Source organism: Phalangium opilio, unplaced genomic scaffold, assembly GCF_054372755.1.
Source record: "Phalangium opilio isolate 3A_F unplaced genomic scaffold, DU_Popi_V2 ptg000246l_1, whole genome shotgun sequence".
NCBI lineage: Eukaryota > Metazoa > Arthropoda > Arachnida > Opiliones > Phalangiidae > Phalangium > Phalangium opilio.
In genome coordinates this window covers 5202837-5225000 of record NW_028324225.1, presented here as the reverse complement: position 1 = coordinate 5225000, position 22164 = coordinate 5202837, and the positions used below count along the sequence as shown (strand labels likewise).

General features: G+C 44.9%; 47 non-coding genes across 47 annotated transcripts; all 47 read right to left on the bottom strand.

The window, feature by feature from the left end:
* Positions 1-366: 366 nt before the first annotated feature.
* TRNAL-AAG (transfer RNA leucine (anticodon AAG)) lies at positions 367-448 on the bottom strand. Its single transcript has one exon. It is a non-coding gene; the product is annotated as a tRNA-Leu (tRNA).
* Positions 449-669: 221 nt separating this feature from the next.
* TRNAL-UAG (transfer RNA leucine (anticodon UAG)) lies at positions 670-751 on the bottom strand. Its single transcript has one exon. It is a non-coding gene; the product is annotated as a tRNA-Leu (tRNA).
* Positions 752-1125: 374 nt separating this feature from the next.
* Positions 1126-1207, bottom strand: TRNAL-AAG (transfer RNA leucine (anticodon AAG)). Its single transcript has one exon. It is a non-coding gene; the product is annotated as a tRNA-Leu (tRNA).
* Positions 1208-1581: 374 nt separating this feature from the next.
* On the bottom strand, positions 1582-1663 carry TRNAL-AAG (transfer RNA leucine (anticodon AAG)). The gene has a single exon. It is a non-coding gene; the product is annotated as a tRNA-Leu (tRNA).
* A 221-nt stretch (positions 1664-1884) lies between these two features.
* On the bottom strand, positions 1885-1966 carry TRNAL-AAG (transfer RNA leucine (anticodon AAG)). Its single transcript has one exon. It is a non-coding gene; the product is annotated as a tRNA-Leu (tRNA).
* A 4828-nt stretch (positions 1967-6794) lies between these two features.
* Positions 6795-6876, bottom strand: TRNAL-UAG (transfer RNA leucine (anticodon UAG)). Its single transcript has one exon. It is a non-coding gene; the product is annotated as a tRNA-Leu (tRNA).
* Positions 6877-7250: 374 nt separating this feature from the next.
* TRNAL-AAG (transfer RNA leucine (anticodon AAG)) lies at positions 7251-7332 on the bottom strand. The gene has a single exon. It is a non-coding gene; the product is annotated as a tRNA-Leu (tRNA).
* Positions 7333-7706: 374 nt separating this feature from the next.
* Positions 7707-7788, bottom strand: TRNAL-AAG (transfer RNA leucine (anticodon AAG)). Its single transcript has one exon. It is a non-coding gene; the product is annotated as a tRNA-Leu (tRNA).
* Positions 7789-8009: 221 nt separating this feature from the next.
* On the bottom strand, positions 8010-8091 carry TRNAL-AAG (transfer RNA leucine (anticodon AAG)). The gene has a single exon. It is a non-coding gene; the product is annotated as a tRNA-Leu (tRNA).
* Positions 8092-8312: 221 nt separating this feature from the next.
* Positions 8313-8394, bottom strand: TRNAL-UAG (transfer RNA leucine (anticodon UAG)). The gene has a single exon. It is a non-coding gene; the product is annotated as a tRNA-Leu (tRNA).
* Positions 8395-8766: 372 nt separating this feature from the next.
* Positions 8767-8848, bottom strand: TRNAL-AAG (transfer RNA leucine (anticodon AAG)). The gene has a single exon. It is a non-coding gene; the product is annotated as a tRNA-Leu (tRNA).
* A 70-nt stretch (positions 8849-8918) lies between these two features.
* TRNAL-UAG (transfer RNA leucine (anticodon UAG)) lies at positions 8919-9000 on the bottom strand. The gene has a single exon. It is a non-coding gene; the product is annotated as a tRNA-Leu (tRNA).
* Positions 9001-9523: 523 nt separating this feature from the next.
* Positions 9524-9605, bottom strand: TRNAL-AAG (transfer RNA leucine (anticodon AAG)). The gene has a single exon. It is a non-coding gene; the product is annotated as a tRNA-Leu (tRNA).
* Positions 9606-9675: 70 nt separating this feature from the next.
* On the bottom strand, positions 9676-9756 carry TRNAL-AAG (transfer RNA leucine (anticodon AAG)). Its single transcript has one exon. It is a non-coding gene; the product is annotated as a tRNA-Leu (tRNA).
* Positions 9757-10130: 374 nt separating this feature from the next.
* TRNAL-AAG (transfer RNA leucine (anticodon AAG)) lies at positions 10131-10212 on the bottom strand. Its single transcript has one exon. It is a non-coding gene; the product is annotated as a tRNA-Leu (tRNA).
* A 70-nt stretch (positions 10213-10282) lies between these two features.
* On the bottom strand, positions 10283-10364 carry TRNAL-UAG (transfer RNA leucine (anticodon UAG)). The gene has a single exon. It is a non-coding gene; the product is annotated as a tRNA-Leu (tRNA).
* Positions 10365-10738: 374 nt separating this feature from the next.
* On the bottom strand, positions 10739-10820 carry TRNAL-AAG (transfer RNA leucine (anticodon AAG)). Its single transcript has one exon. It is a non-coding gene; the product is annotated as a tRNA-Leu (tRNA).
* A 221-nt stretch (positions 10821-11041) lies between these two features.
* Positions 11042-11123, bottom strand: TRNAL-AAG (transfer RNA leucine (anticodon AAG)). The gene has a single exon. It is a non-coding gene; the product is annotated as a tRNA-Leu (tRNA).
* A 525-nt stretch (positions 11124-11648) lies between these two features.
* On the bottom strand, positions 11649-11731 carry TRNAL-AAG (transfer RNA leucine (anticodon AAG)). Its single transcript has one exon. It is a non-coding gene; the product is annotated as a tRNA-Leu (tRNA).
* Positions 11732-11951: 220 nt separating this feature from the next.
* TRNAL-AAG (transfer RNA leucine (anticodon AAG)) lies at positions 11952-12033 on the bottom strand. Its single transcript has one exon. It is a non-coding gene; the product is annotated as a tRNA-Leu (tRNA).
* A 70-nt stretch (positions 12034-12103) lies between these two features.
* TRNAL-AAG (transfer RNA leucine (anticodon AAG)) lies at positions 12104-12184 on the bottom strand. Its single transcript has one exon. It is a non-coding gene; the product is annotated as a tRNA-Leu (tRNA).
* A 374-nt stretch (positions 12185-12558) lies between these two features.
* Positions 12559-12640, bottom strand: TRNAL-AAG (transfer RNA leucine (anticodon AAG)). Its single transcript has one exon. It is a non-coding gene; the product is annotated as a tRNA-Leu (tRNA).
* Positions 12641-12710: 70 nt separating this feature from the next.
* Positions 12711-12792, bottom strand: TRNAL-UAG (transfer RNA leucine (anticodon UAG)). Its single transcript has one exon. It is a non-coding gene; the product is annotated as a tRNA-Leu (tRNA).
* Positions 12793-13013: 221 nt separating this feature from the next.
* Positions 13014-13096, bottom strand: TRNAL-AAG (transfer RNA leucine (anticodon AAG)). Its single transcript has one exon. It is a non-coding gene; the product is annotated as a tRNA-Leu (tRNA).
* Positions 13097-13316: 220 nt separating this feature from the next.
* Positions 13317-13398, bottom strand: TRNAL-AAG (transfer RNA leucine (anticodon AAG)). The gene has a single exon. It is a non-coding gene; the product is annotated as a tRNA-Leu (tRNA).
* A 70-nt stretch (positions 13399-13468) lies between these two features.
* Positions 13469-13549, bottom strand: TRNAL-AAG (transfer RNA leucine (anticodon AAG)). Its single transcript has one exon. It is a non-coding gene; the product is annotated as a tRNA-Leu (tRNA).
* A 374-nt stretch (positions 13550-13923) lies between these two features.
* TRNAL-UAG (transfer RNA leucine (anticodon UAG)) lies at positions 13924-14005 on the bottom strand. The gene has a single exon. It is a non-coding gene; the product is annotated as a tRNA-Leu (tRNA).
* Positions 14006-14820: 815 nt separating this feature from the next.
* TRNAL-AAG (transfer RNA leucine (anticodon AAG)) lies at positions 14821-14902 on the bottom strand. The gene has a single exon. It is a non-coding gene; the product is annotated as a tRNA-Leu (tRNA).
* Positions 14903-14972: 70 nt separating this feature from the next.
* TRNAL-UAG (transfer RNA leucine (anticodon UAG)) lies at positions 14973-15054 on the bottom strand. Its single transcript has one exon. It is a non-coding gene; the product is annotated as a tRNA-Leu (tRNA).
* Positions 15055-15425: 371 nt separating this feature from the next.
* Positions 15426-15507, bottom strand: TRNAL-AAG (transfer RNA leucine (anticodon AAG)). Its single transcript has one exon. It is a non-coding gene; the product is annotated as a tRNA-Leu (tRNA).
* A 512-nt stretch (positions 15508-16019) lies between these two features.
* Positions 16020-16101, bottom strand: TRNAL-AAG (transfer RNA leucine (anticodon AAG)). The gene has a single exon. It is a non-coding gene; the product is annotated as a tRNA-Leu (tRNA).
* Positions 16102-16171: 70 nt separating this feature from the next.
* Positions 16172-16253, bottom strand: TRNAL-UAG (transfer RNA leucine (anticodon UAG)). Its single transcript has one exon. It is a non-coding gene; the product is annotated as a tRNA-Leu (tRNA).
* A 374-nt stretch (positions 16254-16627) lies between these two features.
* TRNAL-AAG (transfer RNA leucine (anticodon AAG)) lies at positions 16628-16709 on the bottom strand. The gene has a single exon. It is a non-coding gene; the product is annotated as a tRNA-Leu (tRNA).
* A 221-nt stretch (positions 16710-16930) lies between these two features.
* On the bottom strand, positions 16931-17012 carry TRNAL-AAG (transfer RNA leucine (anticodon AAG)). The gene has a single exon. It is a non-coding gene; the product is annotated as a tRNA-Leu (tRNA).
* Positions 17013-17082: 70 nt separating this feature from the next.
* TRNAL-UAG (transfer RNA leucine (anticodon UAG)) lies at positions 17083-17164 on the bottom strand. The gene has a single exon. It is a non-coding gene; the product is annotated as a tRNA-Leu (tRNA).
* Positions 17165-17688: 524 nt separating this feature from the next.
* Positions 17689-17770, bottom strand: TRNAL-AAG (transfer RNA leucine (anticodon AAG)). The gene has a single exon. It is a non-coding gene; the product is annotated as a tRNA-Leu (tRNA).
* Positions 17771-18598: 828 nt separating this feature from the next.
* Positions 18599-18680, bottom strand: TRNAL-AAG (transfer RNA leucine (anticodon AAG)). The gene has a single exon. It is a non-coding gene; the product is annotated as a tRNA-Leu (tRNA).
* Positions 18681-18901: 221 nt separating this feature from the next.
* TRNAL-AAG (transfer RNA leucine (anticodon AAG)) lies at positions 18902-18983 on the bottom strand. Its single transcript has one exon. It is a non-coding gene; the product is annotated as a tRNA-Leu (tRNA).
* A 70-nt stretch (positions 18984-19053) lies between these two features.
* TRNAL-UAG (transfer RNA leucine (anticodon UAG)) lies at positions 19054-19135 on the bottom strand. Its single transcript has one exon. It is a non-coding gene; the product is annotated as a tRNA-Leu (tRNA).
* A 523-nt stretch (positions 19136-19658) lies between these two features.
* TRNAL-AAG (transfer RNA leucine (anticodon AAG)) lies at positions 19659-19740 on the bottom strand. Its single transcript has one exon. It is a non-coding gene; the product is annotated as a tRNA-Leu (tRNA).
* A 511-nt stretch (positions 19741-20251) lies between these two features.
* On the bottom strand, positions 20252-20333 carry TRNAL-AAG (transfer RNA leucine (anticodon AAG)). The gene has a single exon. It is a non-coding gene; the product is annotated as a tRNA-Leu (tRNA).
* A 70-nt stretch (positions 20334-20403) lies between these two features.
* TRNAL-UAG (transfer RNA leucine (anticodon UAG)) lies at positions 20404-20485 on the bottom strand. Its single transcript has one exon. It is a non-coding gene; the product is annotated as a tRNA-Leu (tRNA).
* A 374-nt stretch (positions 20486-20859) lies between these two features.
* On the bottom strand, positions 20860-20941 carry TRNAL-AAG (transfer RNA leucine (anticodon AAG)). Its single transcript has one exon. It is a non-coding gene; the product is annotated as a tRNA-Leu (tRNA).
* Positions 20942-21162: 221 nt separating this feature from the next.
* TRNAL-AAG (transfer RNA leucine (anticodon AAG)) lies at positions 21163-21244 on the bottom strand. The gene has a single exon. It is a non-coding gene; the product is annotated as a tRNA-Leu (tRNA).
* A 70-nt stretch (positions 21245-21314) lies between these two features.
* Positions 21315-21396, bottom strand: TRNAL-UAG (transfer RNA leucine (anticodon UAG)). Its single transcript has one exon. It is a non-coding gene; the product is annotated as a tRNA-Leu (tRNA).
* Positions 21397-21920: 524 nt separating this feature from the next.
* Positions 21921-22002, bottom strand: TRNAL-AAG (transfer RNA leucine (anticodon AAG)). The gene has a single exon. It is a non-coding gene; the product is annotated as a tRNA-Leu (tRNA).
* A 70-nt stretch (positions 22003-22072) lies between these two features.
* Positions 22073-22154, bottom strand: TRNAL-UAG (transfer RNA leucine (anticodon UAG)). The gene has a single exon. It is a non-coding gene; the product is annotated as a tRNA-Leu (tRNA).
* Positions 22155-22164: the final 10 nt, after the last annotated feature.

Genomic DNA, 22164 nt, shown 5'->3' with positions numbered 1-22164 from the left:
AAAGTCACCTCAGACTAATAAGCAAAAGCTTAATATTATTAATTCTAGAAAACAAAGTAGGCTGATAGACGTGGGATTCGAACCCTTGCCCCGAAGGGAATGGTGCCTTAAACCAGCGCCTTAAACCTATCGGCCACTCTACCTGGAAACAAAAGTTACCTCAGACTTATAAGCAAAAGCTTCATATTATTAATCCTAGAAAACAAAATAGATTGATAGAAGTGGGATTCGAACTCACGCCTTCCTAAGAGACTGGTGCCTTAAACCAGGGCCTTAGACCACGCGGCCACTCTTCCCGAAAGCAAAAGTAAACTCAGTCTATTAAGGTAAAGCTTCATATTATTAATCCTAGAGGAGAAAATAGTCTGACAGAGGTGGGAATCGAACCCACGCCCCCGAAGAGACTGGTGCCTTAAACCAGCGCCTTAGACCACTCGGCCACTCTACCTGGAAACAAAACTCACCTCAGACTAATAAGCAAAAGCTTCCTATTATTAATCCTAGAAAACAAAGTTGGGTGATAGACGTGGGATTCGAACCCACGCCCCGAAGGGAATGGTGCCTTAAACCAGCGCTTTAGACCACCCTACCACTCTACCTGAAAGCAAAAGTAAACTCAATCTATTAAGGAAAAGCTTCATATTATTAATCCTAGAGAAGAAAATAGGCTGATAGAGGTGGGATTCGAACCCACGCCCCCGAAGAGACTGGTGCCTAAAACCAGCGCCTTAGACCACTCGGCCACTCTACCTGGAAAAAAAAGTCACCTCAGACTAATAAGCAAAAGCTTAATATTATTAATTCTAGAAAACAAAGTAGGCTGATAGATGTGGGATTCTAACCCACGCCCCGAAGGGAATGGTGCCTTAAACCAGCGCCTTAAACCACTCGGCCACTCTACCTGGAAACAAAAGTCACCTCAGACTTATAAGCAAAAGCTTCATATTATTAATCCTACAAAACAAAATATTTTGATCGAAGTGGGATTCGTACTCACGCCCTCCTAAGAGACTGGTGCCTTAAACCAGCGCCTTAGACCAACCGGCCACTCAACCCGCAAGCAAAAGTAAACACAGTTTATTAAGCAAAAGCTTCATATTATTAATCCTAGAGAACAAAGTAGGCTGATAGAGGTGGGATTCGAACCCACGCCCCCGAAGAGACTGGTGCCTTAAACCAGCGCCTTAGACCACTCGGCCACTCTACCTGAAAACTAAAGTCACCTCAGACTAATAAGCAAAAGCTTAATATTATTAATTCTAGAAAACAAAGTAGGCTGATAGATGTGGGATTCGAACCCTTGCCCCGAAGGGAATGGTGCCTTAAACCAGCGCCTTAAACCACTCGGCCACTCTACCTGGAAACATAAGTCACCTCAGACTTATAAGCAAAAGCTTCATATTATTAATCCTAGAAAACAAAATATTTTGATCGAAGTGGGATTGGAACTCACGCCCTCCTAAGAGACTGGTGCCTTAAATTAGCGCCTTAGACCAACCGGCCACTCAACCCGCAAGCAAAAGTAAACTCAGTTTATTAAGCAAAAGCTTCATATTATTAATCCTAGAGAACAAAATAGGCTGATAGAGGTGGGATTCGAACCCACGCCTCCGAAGAGACTGGTGCCTTAAACCAGCGCCTTAGACCACTTGGCCACTCTACCTGGAAGCAAAACTCACCTCAGACTAATAAGCAAAAGCTTCCTATTATTAATCCTAGAAAACAAAGTAGGCTGATAGATGTGGGATTCGAACCCACGCCCCGAAGGGAATGGTGCCTTAAACCAGCGCTTTAGACCACCCTACCACACTACCCGAAAGCAAAAGTAAACTCAGACCATTAAGCAAAAGCTTCATATTATTAATCCTAGAGAAGAAAATAGGCTGATAGAGGTGGGACTCGAACCCACGCCCCCGAAGAGACTGGTGCCTTAAACCAGCGCCTTAGACCACTTGGCCACTCTACCTGGAAGCAAAACTCACCTCAGACTAATAAGCAAAAGCTTCCTATTATTAATCCTAGAAAACAAAGTAGGCTGATAGATGTGGGATTCGAACTGTTGGACCTCTTGCGCTCTCTCTCTCTCTCCATGAGCCGTCACAACAGTGGTGATAGAGGTGGGATGTCGTTTTACGGTCTTCGGATATAGTCGCGTTACGGTTTTTTCGGGTAAAGTCGCGATACTGATTCCGAAAACATGCCGAAGCAGGAAAGCGGATCCTCCGACTCCTCGTCCGCTCTGGGAGACGTGTTGACCGCGTTTATGCAGCAGCAATTAGCGGCCCAAAAGCAGAACCAAAGGATCATAGACCTTCTCCTCCAGACAACAGGAACCTCCGGTCCGTCAACCTCGACTCCAGCACCCACATCCACGATAGCTTGCCTTGACATTCCAATCTTCGAGCCGGATGAACACGATGGCGACAAATTGGATCAATGGCTGAAGAGATTTGACTATCTCGTGGATATAAGTGTCCCAAATCTGACCGACGTTGCCAAAGTCAAGTATCTGGTCTCGAAACTGTCTAACGAAGCATTCAGCGAGTATTATCGGTCCTGTATGCCCAAAGAGCCAACCGACTATCCGTATGCCACGACAGTAGAGAACCTCAAGAAACTTTTCGGGAAGAAACAGACACTCTTCATAGAAAGATTCAACCTAATGCGAATCCAGCGTCAATTGGATGAAGATTATGGCCCGTATTTCAACCGCGTTAAACTACTTCTAAAGCGCTTCAATTTCTCCGATTTGACCGAAGATCAATTCGGAATTCTAGTTTCCCTATGTGGATTGTCCAGACCAGAAGACGAATCCATACGAACCAGAATCCTGCAACGGTTAAATACCGAGACCAACATTGAGCTCAAGAATGTCATTGACGAAGTCCTGACCATCGTCGCTACGAAGACTGAACAGACGGTTTTCCAAGCAAAGGCCACGCCGATCAACAGCTTCCGTCGTCGGAAGACTTCTGTACGGCATCCTTCCAGATCTCCCGAGAAGCGGAGAGCCAAGTCATCTCAACGATCTTCGAAACCGCCACCATACGCCTGTTTTCGATGCGGAGAGATGCACTGGGTCAGGGAATGCACGCACGCTAAGACTGAATGCCATAAATGCTCTCGAACAGGTCACCTCGCTAGTCAATGCGAAAATCAGAAACGAGTATCCGGACACCGGAAACCAGACAGAAGCCAGATAAATACAGTCAGTCTGAATTCCATGCGACCTTCGAAACTCATAACTGGGGAATTCTTGGTTAACAACGTTCCCGTAGTTTTCTACTTGGACAGTGGAGCGGAAGGCAACATTATCAATGAGGCGACTTACGAACGAATTGGTAAGCCGAAGTTAACCCCCTGCAGCGAGCAAGGAGTGCTATTCGATGGATCAAGCACTACATTCCTTGGGAAAGCAACGGCAAAATTTAAACTGGGACCCGCAGAAATTCAACACAGCTTCTACTTGGCAAAAGACGGATCCCTAAACCTACTGGGAGTGGAAACCCTGGATTTCTTCGGTCTGCTGGATAGCTTACGACAATGCTCCCGACTCGGTACTCAAGCCATTAATCTCTGTACCGCCTCACCTGGAACGCCTCAAAGATTACGGGAAGCAGACTGCATTGCGACGCTGAAGAACGAGTTTCCGGATGTCTTCGAGGACGGTTTGGGGCTGTGTACCAAAGCTAAAGCTCGCCTTACTCTCAAACCCGGAAGCACTCCAGTATACCGTAGAGCCAGGCCAGTTCCGTTTGCCGCCCGCAAAACTATCGAAATGGAGATCAAACGCCTGGAAGAGTCAAATGTCCTGAAAGCCGTCGAGCACACTGATTGGGCAGCACCAATCGTAAGCGTAAGGAAACCTAACGGCACTACCCGTCTTTGCGCAGATTTTTCCACCGGCCTGAATGAGACCATAGAACTCAATCAACACCCATTACCGCTGCCGGAAGACATATTTGCGACGCTCAACGGGGGAAAACTTTTCTCCCAATTGGATCTATCTGAAGCATACTTACAAGTAGAACTGGACGACGATTCTAAGCCGCTTTGTACCATTTCCACTCATCTGGGAAACTTCCAATATCAGAGACTTCCGTTTGGGGTGAAATCCGCTCCGGGGATTTTCCAAACCATAATGGACCAAATGCTTGCTGGACTTGAATTCGCAACAGCTTACCTCGATGATATAATCATTGTCAGTCGTAACTTCGAAGATCACCAGCAACACCTCAAAGCAGTACTCTCCCGCATTAAAGACTATGGATTCCGCCTTCGCCTCGAGAAATGTAAACTATTCATGACACAAATAAAATATCTGGGATTCATTATCGATAGCGCTGGTCGACGACCCGACCCCGAGAAGATCAAGGCTATTGTCCACATGCCAGCACCAGTTGACCTGCCAACATTACGTTCATTTTTGGGAATGGTGAACTATTACCAGGTTTTCGTTAATAATATGCGTTTCATGAGACAACCACTGGACGAACTATTGGAATCCAAACGGACTTGGTCTTGGACACCTAAATGTCAGCACGCTTTCGAGGAACTGAAGATGACGCTTCAATCAGATCTCCTTTTAACACATTATGATCCTACACTGGACATCATTGTCGCTGCTGATGCCTCCGATTATGGACTTGGGGCGGTCTTCCAACATCGCATGCCAGATGGGTCAATTCAAGCTGTAGCTCATGTATCACGGGCATTGACCCCGGCGGAGAAGAACTATAGTCAAATCGAGAAGGAAGGTCTCGCGCTTACCTTCGCGGTCAAGAAATTTCATAAAATGCTCTATGGGCGCCGCTTTACTCTGCTCACGGATCATAAACCTCTGTTAGCAATCTTTGGAAGCAAGAAAGGCATACCGGTCCATACGGCTAACCGTCTCCAACGCTGGGCACTCATTCTTATCGCCTACGACTTCAAGATAGAATATCGCAAGACTACCTCTTTCGGGCAGGCCGACGCCCTGTCCAGACTTATCTCGTCACATTCCTCTCCGGACGACGACATCGTACTTGCAAGTCTCCAAGTCACAGACGATGTGGAGGCCATAGTCCGACAGCTTCCAGTCACTTTCCAAGACATTCAATCCTCTGCTCAGGCGGATCCAGTCTTACAGAAGGTCGTCGGGTATATTCGGAATGGGTGGCCGACATTAAAGAATATCCGAGCGACACCTGAGGCAACCACCCTCGAACAATTCCACAGAAGGAAGGACCTGCTTACTATCGAGCAGGGTTGCGTGCTTCTACAGAATAGAGTGGTAATACCTTACCCATTACGAGCAACCGTCCTGAAACTACTTCACCGAGGACATCCTGGAACCAGTAGGATGAAATCTTTGGCTCGCGCTCACGCCTACTGGCCTTTTCTGGACGCTCAAATTGAAGACTTCGTGAAGAAATGTTCCAAATGTCGCTCTGCAGCAAAGTTCCCTGTCAAGACTCTGTTGCATTCCTGGCCGAAAGCCGTGAAGGCCTGGCAGAGGATACACATCGACTACGCCGGTCCCCATAACGGCCACCAGTATCTTATAGTCGTCGATGCCTATAGCAAGTATCCCGAGATTTTCGACATGAAAACCACCACGTCATCCGCCACCATATCCGTCCTGAACAACCTTTTCGCACGCTATGGTTATCCGGAAGTACTGGTGAGCGATAACGGAACCCAGTTTGCTTCACACGACTTCGCCTCGTTCTGTTCCCGGAAAGGGATCCAGCATATCTTCTCCCCGCCGTACCATCCGCAATCCAATGGGCAGGCGGAACGTTTCGTGGACACCTTCAAGAGGGCATTAGAGAAACTCAAGGGCGAAGGAGATGTCCCGTATATGCTAGACGTCTTCCTGCTGTCCTACCGCTCAACGCCTAACTACAGTATAGACCAGAAAAGCCCTGCAGAACTCTTCTTGGGCCGAACACTTCGTACCGAGCTAGACCTTCTACATCCTCCGGCCTCTTCGTCATCAGAGCGCAATCCAACCATGGAGCGACAATTCAACCGTCATCATGGGGCTCGACGACGCACCTTCAAAGTCGGAGACCTAGTCTATGCTCGGCAACACCAGTCAAAGACATGGTATCCAGGAAGAATTCAAGCGGTCAAAGGCGTAGTTTATGATGTTCTTATGGATGATGCCACTACCAAGAAGTTCCATGCCAATCAACTTTACCACCGTCTGAACAACGATCAAAAGGGCAATTCCTACTCCGTATTCATGGACACATTCGATCTACCCATCCCTGACCGAAGAGTGAATCCCGACCGAGTTCCTGCTGGGACCACAGTGCCCGCTCCCGAACGCCATGTACGGTTCAACATACCAGACGCAGACTCCGAGGATGAGGGAGTACGGCGGTCCGGACGAGTAAAGAAGATACCCGAGCGCATCCGTATGGATCCCCGCCAGAAGTCCTACGATTTTACTTAAAAGGGGAGGTGTTGGAACTCCTCCAATAATGGAAAAAAATAACCTACTAATATGTTATCGTTTTTTAACTTGTCACATGTTTTTTAAGTTGTACATATATACCAAAGTTTAACAATGAAAAAGGGCATTCGGTCCGATGGCGGTCTTATCTTAATAAAGTTGTTTTGTTGTTACCTCTTGCGCTCTCTCTCTCTCTCCATGAGCCGTCACAACACGAACCCACGCCCCGAAGGGAATGGTGCCTTAAACCAGCGCTTTAGACCAACCTACAACTCTACCCGAAAGCAAAAGTAAACTCAATCTATTAAGGAAAAGCTTCATATTATTAATCCTAGAGAAGAAAATAGGCTGATAGAGGTGGGATTCGACCCCACGCCCCCGAAGAGACTGGTGCCTAAAACCAGCGCCTTAGACCACTCGGCCACTCTACCTGGAAAAAAAAGTCACCTCAGACTAATAAGCAAAAGCTTAATATTATTAATTCTAGAAAACAAAGTAGGCTGATAGATGTGGGATTCTAACCCACGCCCCGAAGGGAATGGTGCCTTAAACCAGCGCCTTAAACCACTCGGCCACTCTACCTGGAAACAAAAGTCACCTCAGACTTATAAGCAAAAGCTTCATATTATTAATCCTACAAAAAAAAATATTTTGATCGAAGTGGGATTCGTACTCACGCCCTCCTAAGAGACTGGTGCCTTAAACCAGCGCCTTAGACCAACCGGCCACTCAACCCGCAAGCAAAAGTAAACACAGTTTATTAAGCAAAAGCTTCATATTATTAATCCTAGAGAACAAAGTAGGCTGATAGAGGTGGGATTCGAACCCACGCCCCCGAAGAGACTGGTGCCTTAAACCAGCGCCTTAGACCACTCGGCCACTCTACCTGAAAACTAAAGTCACCTCAGACTAATAAGCAAAAGCTTAATATTATTAATTCTAGAAAACAAAGTAGGCTGATAGATGTGGGATTCGAACCCTTGCCCCGAAGGGAATGGTGCCTTAAACCAGCGCCTTAAACCACTCGGCCACTCTACCTGGAAACATAAGTCACCTCAGACTTATAAGCAAAAGCTTCATATTATTAATCCTAGAAAACAAAATATTTTGATCGAAGTGGGATTGGAACTCACGCCCTCCTAAGAGACTGGTGCCTTAAATTAGCGCCTTAGACCAACCGGCCACTCAACCCGCAAGCAAAAGTAAACTCAGTTTATTAAGCAAAAGCTTCATATTATTAATCCTAGAGAACAAAATAGGCTGATAGAGGTGGGATTCGAACCCACGCCCCCGAAGAGACTGGTGCCTTAAACCAGCGCCTTAGACCACTTGGCCACTCTACCTGGAAGCAAAACTCACCTCAGACTAATAAGCAAAAGCTTCCTATTATTAATCCTAGAAAACAAAGTAGGCTGATAGATGTGGGATTCGAACCCACGCCCCGAAGGGAATGGTGCCTTAAACCAGCGCTTTAGACCACCCTACCACACTACCCGAAAGCAAAAGTAAACTCAGACCATTAAGCAAAAGCTTCATATTATTAATCCTAGAGAAGAAAATAGGCTGATAGAGGTGGGACTCGAACCCACGCCCCCGAAGAGACTGGTGCCTTAAACCAGCGCCTTAGACCACTTGGCCACTCTACCTGGAAGCAAAACTCACCTCAGACTAATAAGCAAAAGCTTCCTATTATTAATCCTAGAAAACAAAGTAGGCTGATAGATGTGGGATTCGAACCCACGCCCCGAAGGGAATGGTGCCTTAAACCAGCGCTTTAGACCAACCTACAACTCTACCCGAAAGCAAAAGTAAACTCAATCTATTAAGGAAAAGCTTCATATTATTAATCCTAGAGAAGAAAATAGGCTGATAGAGGTGGGATTCGAACCCACGCCCCCGAAGAGACTGGTGCCTAAAACCAGCGCCTTAGACCACTCGGCCACTCTACCTGGAAAAAAAAGTCACCTCAGACTAATAAGCAAAAGCTTAATATTATTAATTCTAGAAAACAAAGTAGGCTGATAGATGTGGGATTCTAACCCACGCCCCGAAGGGAATGGTGCCTTAAACCAGCGCCTTAAACCACTCGGCCACTCTACCTGGAAACAAAAGTCACCTCAGACTTATAAGCAAAAGCTTCATATCATTAATCCTAGAAAACAAAATAGATTGATAGAAGTGGGATTCGAACTCACGCCTTCTTAAGAGACTGGTGCCTTAAACCAGGGCCTTAGACCACCCGGCCACTCTACCCGAAAGAAAAAGTAAACAGTCTATTAAGGTAAAGCTTCATATTATTAATCCTAGAGGAGAAAATAGGCTGATAGAGGTGGGAATCGAACCCACGCCCCCGAAGAGACTGGTGCCTTAAACCAGCGCCTAAGACCACTCGGCCACTCTACCTGGAAACAAAAGTCACCTCAGACTAATAAGCAAAAGCTTAATATTATTAATTCTAGAAAACAAAGTAGGCTGATGGATGTGGGATTCGAATCCACGCCCTCGAAGAGACTGGTGCCTAAAACCAGCGCCTTAGACCACTCGGCCACTCTACCTGGAAACAAAAGTCACCTCAGACTAATAAGCAAAAGCTTAATATTATTAATTCTAGAAAACAAAGTAGGCTGATAGATGTGGGATTCGAATCCAAGAACTCGAAGAGACTGGTGCCTAAAACCAGCGCCTTAGACCACTCGGCCACTCTATCTAGAAACAAAAGTCACCTCAGACTAATAAGCAAAAGCTTAATATTATTAATTCTAGAAAACAAAGTAGGCTGATAGACGTGGGATTCGAACCCTTGCCCCGAAGGGAATGGTGCCTTAAACCAGCGCCTTAAACCACTCGGCCACTCTACCTGGAAGCAAAACTCACCTCAGACTAATAAGCAAAAGCTTCCTATTATTAATCCTAGAAAACAAAGTAGGCTGATAGATGTGGGATTCGAACCCACGCCCGAAGGGAATGGTGCCTTAAACCAGCGCTTTAGACCACCCTACCACTCTACCCGAAAGCAAAAGAAAACTCAGTCTATTAAGCAAAAGCTTCATATTATTAATCCTAGAGAAGAAAATAGGCTGATAGAGGTGGGATTCGAACCCACGCCCCCGAAGAGACTGGTGCCTTAAACCAGCGCCTTAGACCACTTGGCCACTCTACCTGGAAGCAACACTCACCTCAGACTAATAAGCAAAAGCTTCCTATTATTAATCCTAGAAAACAAAGTAGGCTGATAGATGTGGGATTCGAACCCACGCCCCGAAGGGAATGGTGCCTTAAACCAGCGCCTTAAACCACTCGGCCACTCTACCTGGAAACAAAAGTTACCTCAGACTTATAAGCAAAAGCTTCATATTATTAATCCTAGAAAACAAAATAGATTGATAGAAGTGGGATTCGAACTCACGCCTTCCTAAAAGACTGGTGCCTTAAACCAGGGCCTTAGACCACCCGGCCACTCTACCAGAAAGCAAAAGTAAACCCAATCTATTAAGGAAAAGCTTCATATTATTAATCCTAGAGAAGAAAATAGGCTGATAGAGGTGGGATTCGAACCCACGCCCCGAAGGGAATGGTGCCTTAAACCAGCGTTTTAGACCACCCTACCACTCTACCCGAAAGCAAAAGTAAACTCAATCTATTAAGGAAAAGCTTCATATTATTAATCCTAGAGAAGAAAATAGGCTGATAGAGGTGGGATTCGAACCCACGCCCCCGAAGAGACTGGTGCCTTAAACCAGCGCCTTAGACCACTCGGCCACTCTACCTGGAAACAAAAGTCACCTCAGACTAATAAGCAAAAGCTTAATATTATTAATTCTAGAAAACAAAGTAGGCTGATGGATGTGGGATTCGAATCCACGCCCTCGAAGAGACTGGTGCCTAAAACCAGCGCCTTAGACCACTCGGCCACTCTACCTGGAAACAAAAGTCACCTCAGACTAATAAGAAAAAGCTTAATATTATTAATTCTAGAAAACAAAGTAGGCTGATAGATGTGGGATTCGAACCCTTGCCCCAAAGGGAATGGTGCCTTAAACCAGCGCCTTAAACCACTCGGCCACTCTACCTGGAAACAAAAGTCACCTCAGACTTATAAGCAAAAGCTTCATATTATTAATCCTTGAAAACAAAATATTTTGATAGAAGTGGGATTCGAACTCACGCCCTCCTAAGAGACTGGTGCCTTTAACCAGCGCCTTAGACCAACCGGCCACTCAACCCGCAAGCAAAAGTAAACTCAGTTTATTAAGCAAAAGCTTCATATTATTAATCCTAGAGAACAAAATAGGCTGATAGGGGTGGGATTCGAACCCACGCCCCCAAAGAGACTGGTGCCTTAAACCAGCGCCTTAAACCACTCGGCCACTCTACCTGGAAACAAAAGTCACCTCAGACTTATAAGCAAAAGCTTCATATCATTAATCCTAGAAAACAAAATAGATTGATAGAAGTGGGATTCGAACTCACGCCTTCTTAAGAGACTGGTGCCTTAAACCAGGGCCTTAGACCACCCGGCCACTCTACCCGAAAGAAAAAGTAAACAGTCTATTAAGGTAAAGCTTCATATTATTAATCCTAGAGGAGAAAATAGGCTGATAGAGGTGGGAATCGAACCCACGCCCCCGAAGAGACTGGTGCCTTAAACCAGCGCCTAAGACCACTCGGCCACTCTACCTGGAAACAAAAGTCACCTCAGACTAATAAGCAAAAGCTTAATATTATTAATTCTAGAAAACAAAGTAGGCTGATGGATGTGGGATTCGATTCCACGCCCTCGAAGAGACTGGTGCCTAAAACCAGCGCCTTAGACCACTCGGCCACTCTACCTGGAAACAAAAGTCACCTCAGACTAATAAGCAAAAGCTTAATATTATTAATTCTAGAAAACAAAGTAGGCTGATAGATGTGGGATTCGAATCCAAGCCCTCGAAGAGACTGGTGCCTAAAACCAGCGCCTTAGACCACTCGGCCACTCTACCTGGAAACAAAAGTCACCTCAGACAAATAAGCAAAAGCTTAATATTATTAATTCTAGAAAACAAAGTAGGCTGATAGATGTGGGATTCTAACCCACGCCCCGAAGGGAATGGTGCCTTAAACCAGCGCCTTAAACCACTCGGCCACTCTACCTGGAAACAAAAGTCACCTCAGACTTATAAGCAAAAGCTTCATATCATTAATCCTAGAAAACAAAATAGATTGATAGAAGTGGGATTCGAACTCACGCCTTCTTAAGAGACTGGTGCCTTAAACCAGCGCCTTAAACCACTCGGCCACTCTACCTGGAAGCAAAACTCACCTCAGACTAATAAGCAAAAGCTTCCTATTATTAATCCTAGAAAACAAAGTAGGCTGATAGATGTGGGATTCGAATCCACGCCCGAAGGGAATGGTGCCTTAAACCAGCGCTTTAGACCACCCTACTACTCTACCCGAAAGCAAAAGAAAACTCAGTCTATTAAGCAAAAGCTTCATATTATTAATCCTAGAGAAGAAAATAGGCTGATAGAGGTGGGATTCGAACCCACGCCCCCGAAGAGACTGGTGCCTTAAACCAGCGCCTTAGACCACTTGGCCACTCTACCTGGAAGCAACACTCACCTCAGACTAATAAGCAAAAGCTTCCTATTATTAATCCTAGAAAACAAAGTAGGCTGATAGATGTGGGATTCGAACCCACGCCCCGAAGGGAATGGTGCCTTAAACCAGCGCCTTAAACCACTCGGCCACTCTACCTGGAAACAAAAGTTACCTCAGACTTATAAGCAAAAGCTTCATATTATTAATCCTAGAAAACAAAATAGATTGATAGAAGTGGGATTCGAACTCACGCCTTCCTAAAAGACTGGTGCCTTAAACCAGGGCCTTAGACCACCCGGCCACTCTACCAGAAAGCAAAAGTAAACCCAATCTATTAAGGAAAAGCTTCATATTATTAATCCTAGAGAAGAAAATAGGCTGATAGAGGTGGGATTCGAACCCACGCCCCGAAGGGAATGGTGCCTTAAACCAGCGTTTTAGACCACCCTACCACTCTACCCGAAAGCAAAAGTAAACTCAATCTATTAAGGAAAAGCTTCATATTATTAATCCTAGAGAAGAAAATAGGCTGATAGAGGTGGGATTCGAACCCACGCCCCCGAAGAGACTGGTGCCTTAAACCAGCGCCTTAGACCACTCGGCCACTCTACCTGGAAACAAAAGTCACCTCAGACTAATAAGCAAAAGCTTAATATTATTAATTCTAGAAAACAAAGTAGGCTGATGGATGTGGGATTCGAATCCACGCCCTCGAAGAGACTGGTGCCTAAAACCAGCGCCTTAGACCACTCGGCCACTCTACCTGGAAACAAAAGTCACCTCAGACTAATAAGAAAAAGCTTAATATTATTAATTCTAGAAAACAAAGTAGGCTGATAGATGTGGGATTCGAACCCTTGCCCCGAAGGGAATGGTGCCTCAAACCAGCGCCTTAAACCACTCGGCCACTCTACCTGGAAACAAAAGTCACCTCAGACTTATAAGCAAAAGCTTCATATCATTAATCCTAGAAAACAAAATAGATTGATAGAAGTGGGATTCGAACTCACGCCTTCTTAAGAGACTGGTGCCTTAAACCAGCGCCTTAAACCACTCGGCCACTCTACCTGGAAGCAAAACTCACCTCAGACTAATAAGCAAAAGCTTCCTATTATTAATCCTAGAAAACAAAGTAGGCTGATAGATGTGGGATTCGAATCCACGCCCGAAGGGAATGGTGCCTTAAACCAGCGCTTTAGACCACCCTACTACTCTACCCGAAAGCAAAAGAAAACTCAGTCTATTAAGCAAAAGCTTCATATTATTAATCCTAGAGAAGAAAAGAGGCTGATAGAGGTGGGATTCGAACCCACGCCCCCGAAGAGACTGGTGCCTTAAACCAGCGCCTTAGACCACTTGGCCACTCTACCTGGAAGCAACACTCACCTCAGACTAATAAGCAAAAGCTTCCTATTATTAATCCTAGAAAACAAAGTAGGCTGATAGATGTGGGATTCGAACCCACGCCCCGAAGGGAATGGTGCCTTAAACCAGCGCCTTAAACCACTCGGCCACTCTACCTGGAAACAAAAGTTACCTCAGACTTATAAGCAAAAGCTTCATATTATTAATCCTAGAAAACAAAATAGATTGATAGAAGTGGGATTCGAACTCACGCCTTCCTAAAAGACTGGTGCCTTAAACCAGGGCCTTAGACCACCCGGCCACTCTACCAGAAAGCAAAAGTAAACCCAATCTATTAAGGAAAAGCTTCATATTATTAATCCTAGAGAAGAAAATAGGCTGATAGAGGTGGGATTCGAACCCACGCCCCGAAGGGAATGGTGCCTTAAACCAGCGTTTTAGACCACCCTACCACTCTACCCGAAAGCAAAAGTAAACTCAATCTATTAAGGAAAAGCTTCATATTATTAATCCTAGAGAAGAAAATAGGCTGATAGAGGTGGGATTCGAACCCACGCCCTCGAAGAGACTGGTGCCTAAAACCAGCGCCTTAGACCACTCGGCCACTCTACCTGGAAACAAAAGTCACCTCAGACTAATAAGAAAAAGCTTAATATTATTAATTCTAGAAAACAAAGTAGGCTGATAGATGTGGGATTCGAACCCTTGCCCCGAAGGGAATGGTGCCTTAAACCAGCGCCTTAAACCACTCGGCCACTCTACCTGGAAACAAAAGTCACCTCAGACTTATAAGCAAAAGCTTCATATTATTAATTCTTGAAAACAAAATATTTTGATAGAAGTGGGATTCGAACTCACGCCCTCCTAAGAGACTGGTGCCTTTAACCAGCGCCTTAGACCAACCGGCCACTCTACCTGGATGCAACACTCACCTCAGACTAATAAGCAAAAGCTTCCTATTATTAATCCTAGAAAACAAAGTAGGCTGATAGATGTGGGATTCGAACCCACGCCCCGAAGGGAATGGTGCCTTAAACCACTCGGCCACTCTACCTGGAAACAAAAGTTACCTCAGACTTATAAGCAAATCTTCATATTATTAATCCTAGAAAACAAAATAGATTGATAGAAGTGGGATTCGAACTCACGCCTTCCTAAAAGACTGGTGCCTTAAACCAGGGCCTTAGACCACCCGGCCACTCTACCAGAAAGCAAAAGTAAACCCAATCTATTAAGGAAAAGCTTCATATTATTAATCCTAGAGAAGAAAATAGGCTGATAGAGGTGGGATTCGAACCCACGCCCCGAAGGGAATGGTGCCTTAAACCAGCGTTTTAGACCACCCTACCACTCTACCCGAAAGCAAAAGTAAACTCAATCTATTAAGGAAAAGCTTCATATTATTAATCCTAGAGAAGAAAATAGGCTGATAGAGGTGGGATTCGAACCCACGCCCCCGAAGAGACTGGTGCCTTAAACCAGCGCCTTAGACCACTCGGCCACTCTACCTGGAAACAAAAGTCACCTCAGACTAATAAGCAAAAGCTTAATATTATTAATTCTAGAAAACAAAGTAGGCTGATGGATGTGGGATTCGAATCCACGCCCTCGAAGAGACTGGTGCCTAAAACCAGCGCCTTAGACCACTCGGCCACTCTATCTAGAAACAAAAGTCACCTCAGACTAATAAGCAAAAGCTTAATATTATTAATTCTAGAAAACAAAGTAGGCTGATAGACGTGGGATTCGAACCCTTGCCCCGAAGGGAATGGTGCCTTAAACCAGCGCCTTAAACCACTCGGCCACTCTACCTGGAAGCAAAACTCACCTCAGACTAATAAGCAAAAGCTTCCTATTATTAATCCTAGAAAACAAAGTAGGCTGATAGATGTGGGATTCGAACCCACGCCCGAAGGGAATGGTGCCTTAAACCAGCGCTTTAGACCACCCTACCACTCTACCCGAAAGCAAAAGAAAACTCAGTCTATTAAGCAAAAGCTTCATATTATTAATCCTAGAGAAGAAAATAGGCTGATAGAGGTGGGATTCGAACCCACGCCCCCGAAGAGACTGGTGCCTTAAACCAGCGCCTTAGACCACTTGGCCACTCTACCTGGAAGCAACACTCACCTCAGACTAATAAGCAAAAGCTTCCTATTATTAATCCTAGAAAACAAAGTAGGCTGATAGATGTGGGATTCGAACCCACGCCCCGAAGGGAATGGTGCCTTAAACCACTCGGCCACTCTACCTGGAAACAAAAGTTACCTCAGACTTATAAGCAAAAGCTTCATATTATTAATCCTAGAAAACAAAATAGATTGATAGAAGTGGGATTCGAACTCACGCCTTCCTAAAAGACTGGTGCCTTAAACCAGGGCCTTAGACCACCCGGCCACTCTAATAGAAAGCAAAAGTAAACCCAATCTATTAAGGAAAAGCTTCATATTATTAATCCTAGAGAAGAAAATAGGCTGATAGAGGTGGGATTCGAACCCACGCCCCGAAGGGAATGGTGCCTTAAACCAGCGTTTTAGACCACCCTACCACTCTACCCGAAAGCAAAAGTAAACTCAATCTATTAAGGAAAAGCTTCATATTATTAATCCTAGAGAAGAAAATAGGCTGATAGAGGTGGGATTCGAACCCACGCCCCCGAAGAGACTGGTGCCTTAAACCAGCGCCTTAGACCACTCGGCCACTCTACCTGGAAACAAAAGTCACCTCAGACTAATAAGCAAAAGCTTAATATTATTAATTCTAGAAAACAAAGTAGGCTGATGGATGTGGGATTCGAATCCACGCCCTCGAAGAGACTGGTGCCTAAAACCAGCGCCTTAGACCACTCGGCCACTCTACCTGGAAACAAAAGTCACCTCAGACTAATAAGAAAAAGCTTAATATTATTAATTCTAGAAAACAAAGTAGGCTGATAGATGTGGGATTCGAACCCTTGCCCCGAAGGGAATGGTGCCTTAAACCAGCGCCTTAAACCACTCGGCCACTCTACCTGGAAACAAAAGTCACCTCAGACTTATAAGCAAAAGCTTCATATTATTAATCCTTGAAAACAAAATATTTTGATAGAAGTGGGATTCGAACTCACGCCCTCCTAAGAGACTGGTGCCTTTAACCAGCGCCTTAGACCAACCGGCCACTCAACCCGCAAGCAAAAGTAAACTCAGTTTATTAAGCAAAAGCTTCATATTATTAATCCTAGAGAACAAAATAGGCTGATAGGGGTGGGATTCGAACCCACGCCCCCAAAGAGACTGGTGCCTTAAACCAGCGCCTTAAACCACTCGGCCACTCTACCTGGAAACAAAAGTCACCTCAGACTTATAAGCAAAAGCTTCATATCATTAATCCTAGAAAACAAAATAGATTGATAGAAGTGGGATTCGAACTCACGCCTTCTTAAGAGACTGGTGCCTTAAACCAGGGCCTTAGACCACCCGGCCACTCTACCCGAAAGCAAAAGTAAACAGTCTATTAAGGTAAAGCTTCATATTATTAATCCTAGAGGAGAAAATAGGCTGACAGAGGTGGGAATCGAACCCACGCCCCCGAAGAGACTGGTGCCTTAAACCAGCGCCTAAGACCACTCGGCCACTCTACCTGGAAACAAAAGTCACTTCAGACTAATAAGCAAAAGCTTAATATTATTAATTCTAGAAAACAAAGTAGGCTGATGGATGTGGGATTCGAATCCACGCCCTCGAAGAGACTGGTGCCTAAAACCAGCGCCTTAGACCACTCGGCCACTCTACCTGGAAACAAAAGTCACCTCAGACTAATAAGCAAAAGCTTAATATTATTAATTCTAGAAAACAAAGTAGGCTGATAGATGTGGGATTCGAATCCAAGCCCTCGAAGAGACTGGTGCCTAAAACCAGCGCCTTAGACCACTCGGCCACTCTACCTGGAAACAAAAGTCACCTCAGACAAATAAGCAAAAGCTTAATATTATTAATTCTAGAAAACAAAGTAGGCTGATAGATGTGGGATTCTAACCCACGCCCCGAAGGGAATGGTGCCTTAAACCAGCGCCTTAAACCACTCGGCCACTCTACCTGGAAACAAAAGTCACCTCAGACTTATAAGCAAAAGCTTCATATCATTAATCCTAGAAAACAAAATAGATTGATAGAAGTGGGATTCGAACTCACGCCTTCTTAAGAGACTGGTGCCTTAAACCAGGGCCTTAGACCACCCGGCCACTCTACCCGAAAGAAAAAGTAAACAGTCTATTAAGGTAAAGCTTCATATTATTAATCCTAGAGGAGAAAATAGGCTGATAGAGGTGGGAATCGAACCCACGCCCCCGAAGAGACTGGTGCCTTAAACCAGCGCCTAAGACCACTCGGCCACTCTACCTGGAAACAAAGGTCACCTCAGACTAATAAGCAAAAGCTTAATATTATTAATTCTAGAAAACAAAGTAGGCTGATAGATGTGGGATTCGAATCCAAGCCCTCGAAGAGACTGGTGCCTAAAACCAGCGCCTTAGACCACTCGGCCACTCTACCTGGAAACAAAAGTCACCTCAGACAAATAAGCAAAAGCTTAATATTATTAATTCTAGAAAACAAAGTAGGCTGATAGATGTGGGATTCTAACCCACGCCCCGAAGGGAATGGTGCCTTAAACCAGCGCCTTAAACCACTCGGCCACTCTACCTGGAAACAAAAGTCACCTCAGACTTATAAGCAAAAGCTTCATATCATTAATCCTAGAAAACAAAATAGATTGATAGAAGTGGGATTCGAACTCACGCCTTCTTAAGAGACTGGTGCCTTAAACCAGCGCCTTAAACCACTCGGCCACTCTTCCTGGAAGCAAAACTCACCTCAGACTAATAAGCAAAAGCTTCCTATTATTAATCCTAGAAAACAAAGTAGGCTGATAGATGTGGGATTCGAATCCACGCCCGAAGGGAATGGTGCCTTAAACCAGCGCTTTAGACCACCCTACCACTCTACCCGAAAGCAAAAGAAAACTCAGTCTATTAAGCAAAAGCTTAATATTATTAATTCTAGAAAACAAAGTAGGCTGATAGATGTGGGGTTCGAATCCAAGCCCTCGAAGAGACTGGTGCCTAAAACCAGCGCCTTAGACCACTCGGCCACTCTATCTAGAAACAAAAGTCACCTCAGACTAATAAGCAAAAGCTTAATATTATTAATTCTAGAAAACAAAATAGGCTGATAGGGGTGGGATTCGAACCCACGCCCCCAAAGAGACTGGTGCCTTAAACCAGCGCCTTAAACCACTCGGCCACTCTACCTGGAAACAAAAGTCACCTCAGACTTATAAGCAAAAGCTTCATATCATTAATCCTAGAAAACAAAATAGATTGATAGAAGTGGGATTCGAACTCACGCCTTCTTAAGAGACTGGTGCCTTAAACCAGGGCCTTAGACCACCCGGCCACTCTACCCGAAAGAAAAAGTAAACAGTCTATTAAGGTAAAGCTTCATATTATTAATCCTAGAGGAGAAAATAGGCTGATAGAGGTGGGAATCGAACCCACGCCCCCGAAGAGACTGGTGCCTTAAACCAGCGCCTAAGACCACTCGGCCACTCTACCTGGAAACAAAAGTCACCTCAGACTAATAAGCAAAAGCTTAATATTATTAATTCTAGAAAACAAAGTAGGCTGATGGATGTGGGATTCGAATCCACGCCCTCGAAGAGACTGGTGCCTAAAACCAGCGCCTTAGACCACTCGGCCACTCTACCTGGAAACAAAAGTCACCTCAGACTAATAAGCAAAAGCTTAATATTATTAATTCTAGAAAACAAAGTAGGCTGATAGATGTGGGGTTCGAATCCAAGCCCTCGAAGAGACTGGTGCCTAAAACCAGCGCCTTAGACCACTCGGCCACTCTATCTAGAAACAAAAGTCACCTCAGACTAATAAGCAAAAGCTTAATATTATTAATTCTAGAAAACAAAGTAGGCTGATAGACGTGGGATTCGAACCCTTGCCCCGAAGGGAATGGTGCCTTAAACCAGCGCCTTAAACCACTCGGCCACTCTACCTGGAAGCAAAACTCACCTCAGACTAATAAGCAAAAGCTTCCTATTATTAATCCTAGAAAACAAAGTAGGCTGATAGATGTGGGATTCGAACCCACGCCCGAAGGGAATGGTGCCTTAAACCAGCGCTTTAGACCACCCTACCACTCTACCCGAAAGCAAAAGAAAACTCAGTCTATTAAGCAAAAGCTTCATATTATTAATCCTAGAGAAGAAAATAGGCTGATAGAGGTGGGATTCGAACCCACGCCCCCGAAGAGACTGGTGCCTTAAACCAGCGCCTTAGACCACTTGGCCACTCTACCTGGATGCAACACTCACCTCAGACTAATAAGCAAAAGCTTCCTATTATTAATCCTAGAAAACAAAGTAGGCTGATAGATGTGGGATTCGAACCCACGCCCCGAAGGGAATGGTGCCTTAAACCACTCGGCCACTCTACCTGGAAACAAAAGTTACCTCAGACTTATAAGCAAATCTTCATATTATTAATCCTAGAAAACAAAATAGATTGATAGAAGTGGGATTCGAACTCACGCCTTCCTAAAAGACTGGTGCCTTAAACCAGGGCCTTAGACCACCCGGCCACTCTACCAGAAAGCAAAAGTAAACCCAATCTATTAAGGAAAAGCTTCATATTATTAATCCTAGAGAAGAAAATAGGCTGATAGAGGTGGGATTCGAACCCACGCCCCGAAGGGAATGGTGCCTTAAACCAGCGTTTTAGACCACCCTACCACTCTACCCGAAAGCAAAAGTAAACTCAATCTATTAAGGAAAAGCTTCATATTATTAATCCTAGAGAAGAAAATAGGCTGATAGAGGTGGGATTCGAACCCACGCCCCCGAAGAGACTGGTGCCTTAAACCAGCGCCTTAGACCACTCGGCCACTCTACCTGGAAACAAAAGTCACCTCAGACTAATAAGCAAAAGCTTAATATTATTAATTCTAGAAAACAAAGTAGGCTGATGGATGTGGGATTCGAATCCACGCCCTCGAAGAGACTGGTGCCTAAAACCAGCGCCTTAGACCACTCGGCCACTCTACCTGGAAACAAAAGTCACCTCAGACTAATAAGAAAAAGCTTAATATTATTAATTCTAGAAAACAAAGTAGGCTGATAGATGTGGGATTCGAACCCTTGCCCCGAAGGGAATGGTGCCTTAAACCAGCGCCTTAAACCACTCGGCCACTCTACCTGGAAACAAAAGTCACCTCAGACTTATAAGCAAAAGCTTCATATTATTAATCCTTGAAAACAAAATATTTTGATAGAAGTGGGATTCGAACTCACGCCCTCCTAAGAGACTGGTGCCTTTAACCAGCGCCTTAGACCAACCGGCCACTCAACCCGCAAGCAAAAGTAAACTCAGTTTATTAAGCAAAAGCTTCATATTATTAATCCTAGAGAACAAAATAGGCTGATAGGGGTGGGATTCGAACCCACGCCCCCAAAGAGACTGGTGCCTTAAACCAGCGCCTTAAACCACTCGGCCACTCTACCTGGAAACAAAAGTCACCTCAGACTTATAAGCAAAAGCTTCATATCATTAATCCTAGAAAACAAAATAGATTGATAGAAGTGGGATTCGAACTCACGCCTTCTTAAGAGACTGGTGCCTTAAACCAGGGCCTTAGACCACCCGGCCACTCTACCCGAAAGCAAAAGTAAACAGTCTATTAAGGTAAAGCTTCATATTATTAATCCTAGAGGAGAAAATAGGCTGATAGAGGTGGGAATCGAACCCACGCCCCCGAAGAGACTGGTGCCTTAAACCAGCGCCTAAGACCACTCGGCCACTCTACCTGGAAACAAAAGTCACCTCAGACTAATAAGCAAAAGCTTAATATTATTAATTTTAGAAAACAAAGTAGGCTGATGGATGTGGGATTCGAATCCACGCCCTCGAAGAGACTGGTGCCTAAAACCAGCGCCTTAGACCACTCGGCCACTCTACCTGGAAACAAAAGTCACCTCAGACTAATAAGCAAAAGCTTAATATTATTAATTCTAGAAAACAAAGTAGGCTGATAGATGTGGGATTCGAATCCAAGCCCTCGAAGAGACTGGTGCCTAAAACCAGCGCCTTAGACCACTCGGCCACTCTACCTGGAAACAAAAGTCACCTCAGACAAATAAGCAAAAGCTTAATATTATTAATTCTAGAAAACAAAGTAGGCTGATAGATGTGGGATTCTAACCCACGCCCCGAAGGGAATGGTGCCTTAAACCAGCGCCTTAAACCACTCGGCCACTCTACCTGGAAACAAAAGTCACCTCAGACTTATAAGCAAAAGCTTCATATCATTAATCCTAGAAAACAAAATAGATTGATAGAAGTGGGATTCGAACTCACGCCTTCTTAAGAGACTGGTGCCTTAAACCAGGGCCTTAGACCACCCGGCCACTCTACCCGAAAGAAAAAGTAAACAGTCTATTAAGGTAAAGCTTCATATTATTAATCCTAGAGGAGAAAATAGGCTGATAGAGGTGGGAATCGAACCCACGCCCCCGAAGAGACTGGTGCCTTAAACCAGCGCCTAAGACCACTCGGCCACTCTACCTGGAAACAAAAGTCACCTCAGACTAATAAGCAAAAGCTTAATATTATTAATTCTAGAAAACAAAGTAGGCTGATGGATGTGGGATTCGAATCCACGCCCTCGAAGAGACTGGTGCCTAAAACCAGCGCCTTAGACCACTCGGCCACTCTACCTGGAAACAAA